Source organism: Cyprinus carpio, chromosome A15 (genome assembly GCF_018340385.1).
Source record: "Cyprinus carpio isolate SPL01 chromosome A15, ASM1834038v1, whole genome shotgun sequence".
Classification (NCBI taxonomy): Eukaryota; Metazoa; Chordata; class Actinopteri; order Cypriniformes; family Cyprinidae; genus Cyprinus; species Cyprinus carpio.
The window spans coordinates 25,462,929-25,477,000 of NC_056586.1; the positions used below are offsets into that span (position 1 = coordinate 25,462,929).

General features: G+C 36.3%; 3 pseudogenes; all 3 read left to right on the forward strand.

Annotated features, from left to right (window-relative positions):
• The first annotated feature begins 29 nt into the window (after positions 1–29).
• Positions 30–4,517, forward strand: LOC109103966 (annotated as a pseudogene).
• Positions 4,518–7,112: 2,595 nt separating this feature from the next.
• Positions 7,113–8,414, forward strand: LOC122147822 (annotated as a pseudogene).
• A 1,699-nt stretch (positions 8,415–10,113) lies between these two features.
• On the forward strand, positions 10,114–12,996 carry LOC109103965 (annotated as a pseudogene).
• Positions 12,997–14,072: the final 1,076 nt, after the last annotated feature.

Below are 14,072 nucleotides of genomic sequence, written 5' to 3' on the forward strand. Positions count from 1 at the left end.
GTCATCAAATAACAAAATCCAAAATCGACCCTGTTCTTGCTTTTTTAAATGACATTTTTTATAACGTTGTTAAGTGGTTGCATGCTCCGTTCCGCCGTTTCTTAGTGATTTTTGCGTTCTTTGGCTACTGCGGTTGGTGTCAAGAGATATCTGAGCAAACCAGGAAGTGTGTGGATTCAAGAGAAACGAAACCGATTTCGCTGCGACAGCAGCCTCTGCTTAAGGATCCACGCTCTTCTTGTTCGCTTAAAACTGCAAGGAGGGAATATATTTGATTTTTTATTTTGTAAAAACAGGTAAGAACATCAAAAAAGACGAACATAAACGTTAATAATGGGTTTACCAATGTTTTTTCCTTGCTTTAAAAACGTGCATGAAATTAGACTTCTACCATAGGCCTGTTTATTTAATAAAAAATACTATGTCTCGATTTCATGTTTATTCTTTTGATCATGAGTGAAGCGCTAAGGATTATTCTTTTATAATGATACACAAAACTTTTAAGAAATCTGTAGATTTTTAGACGTGCATATTTATTAATGATTTACATGTGGATTTGTGTTCTCTTTCTTTAATGATTTACTTCTGGCAGAGCAGTTTGTATTAGAGCTCTATAAACTATCTGCAAAGAAATGGCAGAGTCTGCAGCGAGTCAGTATGAGGATCAGTTCATCTGTTCAGTCTGTTTGGATCGGCTGAAGGAGCCGGTGACAATTCCCTGTGGACACAGTTACTGTATGAGCTGCATTACTGACTGGCTGGGGCCAGAAGGAGCAGGAGCCGCCGTACAGCTGTCCCCAATGCAGAGAGAGCTTCAGTCAGAGACCTCTACTGAAGAAGAACACTCTGATAGCGGAGATGATGGAGACGCTGCAGAAGACGTCTATACAAACGGCTGCTGTGGAGTGTGATGTTTGCACTACAGAGAAGAGCAGAGCTGTAAAGTCCTGTCTGCAGTGCTTGGCCTCCTTTTGTCAAACTCACCTGCAGCCTCACTATCAATCTCCTGCGTTTATGAAGCACAAACTAGTCCAAGCCTCCAGATACGTTCAGGAGAACGTCTGCCACAGTCATAAAAAACCTCTGGAGATTTACTGTCAGGATGACCATCAATACATTTGTTGTTTGTGTACTGATAATCATAAAGGACACACATTTTTGTGTATGTGGATTCAGAATGGACTAGTAAAAAGGTAATATCAACAATAATAAAAAAAACATAAAATATTTAATAATAATAACTATTATTATTATATTGCATAAATTTTTATGATTTTTGATTTACCCTTTATCAGAATGGAAAGGTGTTGTTTCTATTTTTACCTGTTGTTTTATTAATTGTTATGCTAACATCATCAGAAAGAATTAGAGGAGATAAAGGAGGTGTGTCAGAAGCTGATCCAGGAACGAGACAGAAGTCAGCAGGAACTCAGTGAAGCTGTTAAGCTTCTTAAAGTAAGTTTCTTTGTGTTTTCTTTATTTTTAAAGTTGTTTTGTTTTAAAGTTTGTTTGACACACAAAAGTAGATTTTTTTTAGTTCAATAAAGGTAGATGGTGGCCAATGACTTTAAAGGGATACTCCACTCCAAAATTAAAATTTTGTCATTAAACACTTACCCCCATGTCGTTCCAAACCCATAAATGCTTCGTTCGTCTTCAGAAAACAATTGAAGATATTTTGGATAAAAACCGGGAGGCCTGTGACTGTCCCATAGACTACCAAGTAAATAACCATAAAAGGTATGAAAGTCGTTGTCAGAATACTCCATCTGCCATCAGACATGCAATTTGGGTTATATGAAGCGACGGGAAACACTTTTTGTATGCAAAGAACACAAGGATGCGCTGTTTTTTTTCAAATCAAAGCTAAAGACACATAGAAACAGCGCATCCTTGTGGCGCGGATGAAACAGAAGAGTATACACAGAATACGGTGATGCAGAGGAGACTGTTGAAAAATGAATACAAAAAAAAAGTTGTAATAAATTTTTTATTTTCTTACAAAAAGCTTACAAAAAGTGTTCCCGTCGCTTCATATAACCCAGATTGCACGTGCATTGGGGACAACTTTGTGAAGTTTCTTAGTATTCCTTTAAGCTCCAAATAATGTTTAAAAAAGTGCTATAAAAAAGTGACTTTTATTCATGGTGTTTTGGAGTTTGAGAGCCACTAGTTTACTGTCTGCTTACATTATTTGAGAATTTTTTTTGTTTGAATTTTAGAGATTATTTAGAGAAATTTCCCCAAAAATGCTCACATAAAACTACGTTGGGCGGATTCCAAACAGAAGTGAGCGTCCCTATTCACTACACGGCCTTTGAAGGGTAGAGCCCTTTATGTTCTTTGAAGGGTGTAAGGCATTACTGTCTCGTATAAGTGTTTGGAGCTCCCCTCTCGAAGAAAAAAACTAATCAAAAAATACCCACACCAAAAAAGCGCAGCATTCAGCACTCCATCAGTTGTTGCAAATATTTCTTAAACATTCTTCTACAAAATTCTTTATTTGATTCAAATGTTGTCTTATTTACTGTTAAGCTTTTTCAAACTAAACTTGCTTACACTACCATCTTAAATAATATTTCTATAACTGACTAAAAATATTTTGTATTACATTTAAATAAACACAAATTTGTCTATTTTTGGTTGTATGGAGGAGGTCGAAATCAACCCCAAATTTGCTTTAAAATGCATCAAAAGATAAGATCTTCTTACTAAAGATCACATGATCACAAACGGAATTCACTTCCTTGAAGTGACCATTGCATGTTCCCTTCGCTAATGGTCTTCTGGAAGGGGCCTTTGTGAACCGATTCAGAGAAAACGTCTCTAAAAATGGCATCCCCTTCCCGAAGTGCCCTTCAAGGGTGCAAAAAAAGCCATTTGGAATTTGACTCATACATTGCTTGCTTTGACTCTCTACATGATCACAGTTTTGTGTCTCCAACAGAGTTCAGCACAAGAGGCCGTGGAGAACATTGAGAAGGTCTTCACTGAGCTCATCTGCTCTCTGGAGAAGAAACGCTCTGAGATAAAGAGCAGATCAGAGATCAGGAGAAGACTGAGATAGATCGAGCAGAGAGAAAATTCACAAAACATCTGGATCGAGAGCTGACAGAACTCAGAAAACACAAGCAGAGCATTGAGAAACTTCTGACTAGGTGAATGATCAGGTCAATTTTCTGGTAATAGAGTAATGAATTCTTTTCAACATAATGTATACCCACCATATTCTTTCTGTACTTATTACTGTTTAGTCATTTTAATTAGAATAAACATTCTATTTTATCTATTTTTCATTTCAGAGCTGTCAGTCTGTGTGTGTTTTACCCTCATATGAAGACGTTCCCAGCTTCACTCAACACACTCATCTGTCTTTTAAAGACATTTCAATCTCAGCATTCAGAGAGGTTTTGGAGGATGTCTGTCAACAGCAAACAGCCAGAATATCTCGAGAAGGTCAAAAACATTTTTTTTTCTTTTGTTTCTGTTTCTTTTTTTTTTTCTTTTTTTTTTTTTTTTTTTCAGACAGTACGAGCATGGCACTAGCCCCCAGAACTGCAAGAACCGATAAAATATATTGTAAATTGTATAATATATAGAAAATGTTTATAATGCAGTCAGTTTGGATAAAAAGCCGAATTGGGCTGAATTAAATGTTATTGTTGAATGTGTATGGTGTTATTCATTGTATTTAGAATTGCATTTACAAGTACCACTGAAATGTTCTTTGTTTTTGTCTCCTCAGTATCAAATGTCCATGTTGCAAAAACTCCAGAACCAAAGACTCCAAGTGATTTTTTGCAGTGTAAGTTGAGATTAATATTTTTTTTTTTTCAAATATTTCTACAACACAAACAAATATCACAAAATTATATTACCTTAAATGTGAAAATTTGTACAATGAATAAAATTTATAAAAAATTACCATACTTTATTTTAATATTTTGTCCAATCATTTTCATCAGACTTCTGTCAGCTGCAACTGGATCCAAACACTGCAAAGAACTACCTCGCCCTGTCAGAAGGAAAATAAGGAATAAGAAGATTTTAAGTATCGAATGTAATCCAGCAATATCCAGACCATTTTGAGCGATTTGACAGGTTTCCTAATGTCCTGTGTAGAGAGGGTTTGTGCGGTCGTTGTTACTGGGAGGTTGAGTGCAGTGGGGACGACTGCGCTATAGCAGTTTCCTACAGAGGAATTAGTCGTAAAGGAAGTGATGAAAGTAGACTTGGCTTCAACACAGTATCCTGGAGATTGTCTCGCTATCACCAGAATTTCTATTTCATACACGATAAAGCCCAAATCTCAATTCCTGCTGTCCGCTCCTCTAGAATAGGAGTGTATCTGGATCACAGAGCAGGAACTCTGTGCTTCTACAGCGTCTCTGACACAATGACTCTCCTACACAGAGTCCAGACCACATTCACTGAACCCCTCTACCCTGCATTTGGGATTGGTACAGGTTCATTTATCAGGATAATAGAGAAGCAGAACATTCACACAGACTAGTAATCATGTATCAAACATTTAGAACTACTATCTGTATAGTTTGCATATTGGCAGATGGGTAAATGTAGCTGTGATTAGTTATCTGGTCTTAACAAGTAACAGTGAATTAACCTGATTTTTTTTGGCATTTTCTATTATTTTTCAAAAATACTTAATGTGAGAATTTTAATCTTGCCCCTTTTATTCAGTTTGTTTACTTCACCATAATAAAACACAACCGCATAAATACAGTTTGTGTTTTCTTCATCTGTTGTTGATGAGTGGTTGTGCTAAATCTGACTTATTTTGAAAGAGATGACATAAACCTGAAGCTGTTTTTTTTTTTTTTTTTTTTGTGAAGGTGTGACACATTTTCTTTAATGTAATAATTATGTTTCTATGTGCTTATTTGGGTGTCCGGTTCTTCCCTTTTCTTTCAATTTCTCTCACTTTGTGTTTCCACACTGAATGCAAGAAGTGTATGTATATGTGTGGATTCTAGAGAAATAAAACCTCCCTGTTCCACCCATTGATAAAAAACTCTGCCTACTGGTCCACATTGTTTAGAGTAAAACTGTAGAGGATGAGAATATCTGACTTGGTGACTGTCAAAACAGGTAAGAAACACTTTATAATATCCACGGATAATGGCTTTATTTATGTACCTGTTTTGAAAGAAATTGCATTGAGTTAGCCTATTTCTCTGCTATTGTATTAACACTCCGTTTACCAACTCCTTAGAGTAGGTAGCCTATAATTTTGAGACATTCTGCCTAGCTGAAAAATATTAAGATCGTCTCAGTTATTTTAGGGAATAAGATTACAAAAACAGATAAACATAAGCAGTTTACCTAGTACATAAATTATTCCAATGTGCAAAAACAACAACAAAAAACTTATTTTAAAATTCTGAAACAGGCAGCTCCAAATGCCTCTAAAATAAGATTTGATGAACAAATGTTTGTAAAAATATTATTATGTAATAAATATGTATTCCATCGCACAAGAGTTTGGTTGCAGTCACAATTAACCATTTTTTTAAATGGCTAGTTTCTGTTCTTACTGTTGTAGACTTTTTATTTAAGTAGCTTCACCAAACAGATCTGTGTATCACTGGAAACCCCTTAGTAATAAACAATCAATATACTTAAGTTCCATGTATTAGCAAAAGTAAATTTAGTTAGCCGATTTATTGACGAAAGTGAAAGTGACGAAAGTGACGTGACATACAGCCACGTATGGTGACCCATACTCAGAATTCGTGCTCTGCTTTTACCCATCCAAAGTGCACACACACAGCAGTGAACACACACAGCCCTGTTACTGTGAAAATACCCACCCGGAGCAGTGGGCAGCCTTTGATGCTGTGGGGACCCGGGGAGCAGTTGGGGGTTCGGTGCCTTGCTCAAGGGCACCTCAGTCGTGGTATTGAAGGTGGAGAGAGTGCTGTACATTCACTCCCCCCTACAATTCCTGCCGGCTCGAGACTCCAACTCACAACCCTTGGATTGCAAGTCCGACTCTCTAACCATTAGGCCACGACTTCCCCAAAATGAATATTGTAATGAATGTGAATAAGTGACCATAGGAGTTACACCCCTGCTGTGGTTATGTCTGCGTTATTCACCTTTATTTAAAAAAAAAAAAAAAAAAAAAAAACGAAAAAAAAAAAAAAATAAAAAAAAAACACCCTTTGCGCTATCAAAGAGTGTTTTTTCATATCTTTTCAAGGATCCGATGATGTGTGCGCTTGTGTGGGTGGAAGCCCATAGTTTCCGAAGTGCAGAAGAAATATAAGCGCCTATTTTAAAAGTTTTTTGTTTCAGGTAGCCTATGGTACTGTATGTTCATTGAGTTATAGCCAACTGTTTAATGATGCTTCTTGAATGCATGTTAACTGTTTTATAAAAGCATTAATAATTCACAATACACCACACCTTGTCTACCCATGCTGCTTATCTATAGAAACTGCATCTACATTTCAAAAAGAATGTTACCAAACCAGAAATGTTTTAGAAAAGTTGTAAAGTAGCACAATCAGTTTAAATGTCTTTAAACTGAACATAATTGCTGTTTTTTTATAAGATAGCTGTAGGCACTATTTATAAAAGCAATAAGCCATTCAGCTGAATTAAATACAATGAATTACTACAGTTAGATGGGTTTTATCAATGCATAAAATCCAACATATAAATCACCATAATTATTAATCAAAGGATTATTTCCAAGCATCTCAATCTCTTTATTTTTTCTTTTCTTTTCTTTTCTTTTCTTTTCTTTTCTTTTCTTTCTTTCTTTTTTTTTTTTTTTTTTTTTTTTTTGAATGCTTTAAAATACTGTATGTGGTCTTTTATCAAAATTTTAGTTGTTAAAAAAAAAAAAGATATGGCAGAATCTGAGGATCAGTTCATCTTGTTTCAGTCTGTTTAGATACGAGATCGGCTGAAGGAGCCGGTGATGATTCCCTGTGGACACAGTTACTGAGTATGAGCTGCAACCAATGACCTTACTGACTGCTGGGGCCAGAAGGAGCAGGAGCCGGCCGTAGCTGCTGTCCCCAATGCCTGAGAGAGCTTCAGTCAGAGACCTCTACTGAAGAAGAACACTCTGATATGCGGAGATGATGGAGAGAGCTGGCAGAAAAGACGTCTCTACAAAGCGGCTGCTTTGTGGAGTGTGATGTTTGCACTACAGAGAAGAGCAGAGCTGTAAAGTCCTGGTCTGCAGTGCTTGGCCTCCTTCTGTCCAAACTCACACCTGCAGAATTTCCCAAAATGTTTTGTGAGCATCCCTATGCACTACTGCCTTCGAAGAGTAGAGCCCTGAAGTGTGTTCTTTGAAGGGTGTCTCATCTGTCATTTAAAGACATTTCAATCTCAGCATTCAGAGAGGTTTTGGAGGACGTCTGTCATCAGCAAACAGCCAGAATATCTTGAGAAGGTCTGAATATTCTGATATATTTGTATTGTCATATTTACTGAAAAGGATTGAAACATGAAATTAATTGTTTGCTTTGTTTTGTCTCTTAAGTGTCAAATGTCCATGTTGCAAAGCCTCCAGAACCGAAGATTCAAAATTATTTTTTTAAGTGTAAGTTGAACTTCAGTTTCTTCTAGGCAAACACTCATTAATTGATAAATATCAGTGATCTGTTACAATGTGACCATTTTGGAACCAAAGTGTATTTTGTTCAATATGTTATTATGTCCATTTCTCCTCCTCAGATTTCTGTCAGCTTCACCTGGATCCAAACACTGCACACAAAAATATCATCTTATCAGAAGGCAACAGGAAAATAACATGTTCAAATGTAGTCCAGCAATATCCTGATCACCCAGAGCGATTTGACTTCTTTGAATATGTCCTGTGTAGAGATGGTTTGTGCGGTCGCTGTTACTGGGAGGTTGAGTGCAGTGGGGACAACTGGGCTGTAGCAGTTTGTTACAAAGGAACTGGACGTAAAAGAAAAACTGAGGACTGCGTACTTGGCTATAACAAAATATCTTGGAGATTGGGCTATTTTATGAGAAATTTCTGTTTCTTGCATGGTAAAGCACAGGTCCGTATCCCTGCTTCCTCTAGAATAGGAGTGTATCTGGATCACAGAGCAGGAACTCTGTGCTTCTACAGCGTCTCTGACACAATGACTCTCCTACACAGAGTCCAGACCACATTCACTGAACCACTCTACCCTGCATTTCTGGATTCTTCTGTGAGGATCATAGAGCAGAGGAGAGATCAGACAGGCCTGAAATAGACATGATTGATTGAGATTCAGATTTTGAATTCCTAAAACATAATTCTATTGTTTTACAGAGTGTAAACTGAAACGGTATTCTAAGGTTTGGTCTGCTTGTAAATTATAAGCACTTTTAAAAATCCTTACAGCCTGAGTAGAGTCCTCTGTGGTCTGTTCTTGCAATCAGAAGAATAAAAGTAAAAGTTTTTGGTTAAAATTCTAGCATCTAAATATTTTATAAATACAAAACAAAAGTCAAAGCACAGAAGTCAAATATCTTTTCACTGAAAGGCAATATCAACACTGTTTCTGGAGTCAGAAACACTGTAGAGGCAGCATCTGATGTAACTATTGTAGTTCCAGATATTTAAATTTAAATTAGTATTCTCCCCAGTGAGGTCATCTTTCCATTCCTGTGTTCTGTTCTGCCTTCATCTTTCCTGCAGCAGGTAATGATAGATGCAGTTCATCTTCAAGTCACAAGGTGTCGGAATTAGCTTGGAAAATAATTGACTGCAGAACCTAGCAAAGTATACTTCTCATAGTGTATTAGAACAGTGGTTCTCAACCACATTCCTGGAGGACCACCAACACTGCACATTTTGCATGTCTCCTTAATCAAACACACCTGATTCAGGTCACCTTCTCATTAGTAGAAACTCACAGACTTGTTATGGGTGTGTCAGACAAAGGAGACATGCAAAATGTGCAGTGTTGGTGGTCCTCCAGAAATGTGGTTGAGAACCACTGTATTAGAATATTTCTCGCATCACACATCTATTACATGCATCAGCTTTTTTGTTTTCTTGTGTTGCTACCTGCTAATATGACCTTCTTAAATGGAATTATCTGAATGTCTTAAACAATTTCTTTACAATTTGGAGGACTGGATTGAAGAATGAGGCATGATTACTATTTCATAAGTATCTGACAGAAACGAAATAATTAGGTTGTACATAATTATGTCGCACATTTATTGCATTAATTATGTTATATTTCTTTATAATTTGGATAACTGAGTGGACTTAAGGATTTGGATTTTTTTATTTCTTTAAATATATAATTAATAATGTAATGTGTGATTTTGATTAAATAAAGAGAAAATCAAATGAAATACCATTCCAGTGATCATTTGGTTAATTTCAAATAGGAAACGTGACTGTTTTATGAAATATTTTGTCTCAAGAATCCATGATCTCTGTGAGATTGTCTGTGATTGTTGTTTTTCTAAACAGCAGCTGTGAATGAATATCTGCTCTTCTTGTGATCAAGAGCATCACTTTTTAAACAAGAAATTATTTCTGAAAGGTTTGATCCCATTGGGCATTGTTCAGCCAACATGAAATCATCAATGATTTAACCATTTTACACAGAGAAGTTTGTTAGTAGCAGTTAAAAGAAAGAAACACATTTCCATCTGTTATTAGACACATCATTCAACTAGTCTGATTATTAGTGTGGAGAGATACGGTATGACAAAGTAGCAAAGTACAGAGGGAAGGGCAACAAAACTGCTATGTCACTGCCTCACAAACAATAAGTTTATAATCTGGTTCAGACTCTTGGCCTTTCTCTCTTGCAACATGTACACATCTGCACACTGAAAACCAAAAAGTGTGTGGATTCAAGATAAACGAAACCTATTTCCCTGCTACTTGAGCCTCTCCTTAAGGATCCACACTGTTCTAGTCGGGCTAAAGCTGTAAAGGAGTGAATATTAGACTTTTGTTTTTTGTCAAAGCAGGTAAGAACTTCATAGAATTCTTAAATAATAATTTTACCCATGCCTTTTTGCTTGTGTTAAAAAAGGAGCATTCAGTTATTATTTAATGCTTGATAATTATATTAATCTAGATGGTATATGATGGTTTATTCTTTTGGTTACAGGTGAAGCATTTCAGATTATTGTTTAATACACAAAACTGTAAGCATGTTGTAGATTTGTAGATGTGCTCCTTCATGAATGATTTTTCTGTGGATTGGTAGAGCAGTTTCCATCAGAGGTGTAAGCTCTATAAACTATCTGCAAAGAAATGGCCGAGTCTGCAGCGAGTCAGTATGAGGATCAGTTCATCTGTTCAGTCTGTTTGGATCGGCTGAAGGAGCCGGTGACGATTCCCTGTGGACACAGTTACTGTATGAGCTGCATTACTGACTGCTGGGACCAGAAGGAGCAGGAGCCGCCGTACTGCTGTCCCCAATGCAGAGAGAGCTTCAGTCAGAGACCTCTGCTGAAGAAGAACACTCTGATAGCGGAGATGATGGAGACGCTGCAGAAGACGTCTCTACAAACGGCTGCTGTGTAGTGTGATGTCTGCACTACAGAGAAGAGCAGAGCTGTAAAGTCCTGTCTGCAGTGCTTGGCCTCCTTCTGTCAAACTCACCTGCAGCCTCACTATCAATCTCCTGCGTTTATGAAGCACAAACTAGTCCAAGCCTCCAGAAACATTCAGGAGAACATCTGCCTCAGTCATGGGAAACCTCTGGAGATTTACTGTCAGGATGATGATCAATGCATTTGTTGTTTGTGTGTGACTGACAATCATAAAAACCACAATGTTGTATCTATGGATTCAGAATGGACTAGTAAAAAGGTAATGAATGCTTTTTATTTCATCAGGTAGTTTTTTTGTTTTTTTTTAATTGATGGCTTAAATGACAGAAATAGGCTGCCTTTTCTACTTCTTCCTTATTACCTTATTATGACGTATATTTTATTTGATATTTAACAATCACAAAATGAGATTGGCAAGGTGTAACTACAGTATTTCTACTTTTGAACATTGATTTTGAACATTAACATCCTCAGGACAAGTTAAAGGAGATAAAGGTGGCATGTCAAAAGCTGATTGAGGAGCGAGAGAGAGGTCAGCAAGATCTCAGTGAAGCTGTGAAGTCTTTTAAAGTGAGTATCACAAGATGTAAGTAAGTAAAAGAGGCAAAATAATAATAAAAGAGAGGCATAATAAACTGGTGACATTTTGCTTTTGCTAGTTCAACCGACTGATAGTATGCATGATCACTGTTTTGATTTGGAAAAAGAATTATGATAATGAAGTAATAAAATTAATTGAACTTGGTCTCATAAATACAGTATTTAGGCTGTTGTTCCTGTCCAACAGAGTTCAGCACAAGATGCCGTGGAGAACATTGAGAAGGTCTTCACTGAGCTCATCTGCTCTCTGGAGAAGAAACACTCTGAGATTAAAGAGCAGATCAGAGATCAGGAGAAGACTGAGATAGATCGAGCAGAGAAACTTCACAAACATCTGGATCAAGAGCTGACAGAACTCAGAAAAACACAAGCAGAGATTGAGAAACTTCTGATTACTGATGATCAGATCCACTGTCTGAAGGTGATGCAAAAATGTTGAGAATCTATTAAATGAAACAGCATTGTGTCATGCTTGTTAAATGTTTTAGAAAATATCTATTTTGTTTCAGTAATTAAGTCTGAATTATTTGTCTCATTTCAGAGCTGTCAGTCTGTGTGTGTTTTACCCTCATACGTTCCCAGCTTCACTCAACACACTCATCTGTCTTTAAAAGACATTTCAATCTCAGCATTCAGAGAGGTTCTGGAGGACGTCTGTCAACAGCAAACAGCCAGAATATCCAGAGAAGGTATTTAACAAAAAATCAAAAAGCTGTTTTTAATTAAAAAGGTGCTGATTCATTCATAATATTTTAGATTTAATTTATGAATTAAGCATTTGATTGTGTTTCTAACCTTATTTTTAGTGTCAGATATCCATGTTGTTGAGCCTCCAAAACCTGAAAGCCCAAATTACTTTTTGCAGTGTAAGTTGGGTTTTATTTTTGTACATTATTTCCTCACAAAATTTCTAAATGATAGTTAATCTATTTCTATTATCTGCTGAAAAATATACAATTAATGAGTCAGTTTGTTGTTTTCATTAATTATTAAAATATGGCATTTTGAGTTGAGGGTTGGGAGGTGCAAGTACTTCATGGAAATATTTATTTGTCTATCTTCATTAGATTTCCGTCAACTTCACCTGGATCCAAACACTGTGCAAAAAAAACTCAAACTGTCTGAGGGAACAGAAAAGTATCATCATCAAATGTAGTCCAGCAATATCCTGATCACCCAGAACGATTTGATGTATATTATAATGTCCTGTGTACAGAGGGTTTGTATGGTCGCTGTTACTGGGAGGTTGAATGCTGTGGAAATGACTGGTCTGTAGCAGTTTCCTACAAGGAAATTAGTCGTAAAGGACAAAGTAATGACTGCAGACTTGGGTTTAATAACAAGTCCTGGAGACTGACCCACTGTTTCCAGGATTTCTATGTCAGACATGATGATAAACAAGTTAATATCATTCCTTTCCATTCCTCTAGAATAGGAGTGTATCTGGATCACAGAGCAGGAACTCTGTGCTTCTACAGCGTCTCTGACACAATGACTCTTCTTTACACATTCCAGACCAAATTCACTGAACCCCTCTACCCTGCATTTGGGATTGGAGAAGGTTCTATCAAGATCATAGAGCAGAGGAAATCCCACAAATAAAAGAAGCAAAATTTCCTAAACTTACTCTATGTTCCTGTGTACTCTGTACAATTAAAACAAGACTATAAAAAGTTGCAGTTCATCATTAAGATAAAAGGTGTCAACAAGCTTGCAAATTCCTCACACAGAAAAGTTTTCATTTTTGTGTGAACTGATTCTCAAAGTAAAGCCTACTGGCCAAAAAAAAAAAAAAAAAAAAAAACAATATAATAATATCTAAAATAATACTAACTAAGAATGCTTTCAGAGCGACCAAAGGGATTGTGTTGACATGTTTAATAATTGTTCTTAATTTGGCATTATACCTGAATCATTTTCTGTGTTTTTATGCATGTGTGTGTGTGTGTGTGTGTGTGTGTGTGTGTGTGTGTGTGTGTGTGACTGCTGCATTTTCAGTGAATTTTGATTTATTTTGGGGAGTACTGTGGTGTTGTGTGATGAAGTGAGCCAAATATAGCTGCACAGCTGCATTACTGACCACTAACCACTATAACCTATCACTGTCTCATGTATTACTGCATAGTCCAAATAAAATGCTGAACTGAGCTGCACTTTTTTATGCCAGGATAATAAAACACAATGTGATTGCTAATATATCTTTAAGTTTTTGTATTTCCCTTTCGGTATGAGGAAAATGTGTATAGTGTTAATATATTTATATGTATGCATATGTATTATGTCCTACACAAACATATTAGCGACTTTTAAAGAGAGGGTTTCATTTTTCGAGGGTGTGTAAATTCATACTTGACACAGTATACACTGTATTCTGCATTCTTATGAGTAGCAATCAATGTTATGGCATGCAGAGATTGAATATGGCAGGATATTTTGCAGTGTTTTCATTATCCATTTCTTAAATGAGATGCATGTATGGAGCTTGCCTGGATGTCATTTTGTGGCACTTTTCTTTTCACTATAGTATGCTATAAAACACTACACATAAAAAAAATGTAAAAAAAAAAACATAAAACTGAATTTGCTCTTTACATGTAACACATTGCTATAAAATAAAAGGTAGGCTACCGTATCCATGCAATTGTGCGTATTATTTCTCTGTGTACTAATATAATATATACTGATTTGTCTCAGTAAATGTTTACCTGATGTCGAAATCTAAGAAAAATCTAAACAGTGTGATACACAACAGCATTCAGCTAGACAAAACTGACTTTCTTGTATAGTATAGTATATAGTATAGTATAAGCATCTATGTCAACAAAAAAGCAGAACAAAAATTAATTTAGTATATAACTAACATTTCCATGGTTGACTACCTTGGTGAAAAACATCTAATTATTTTG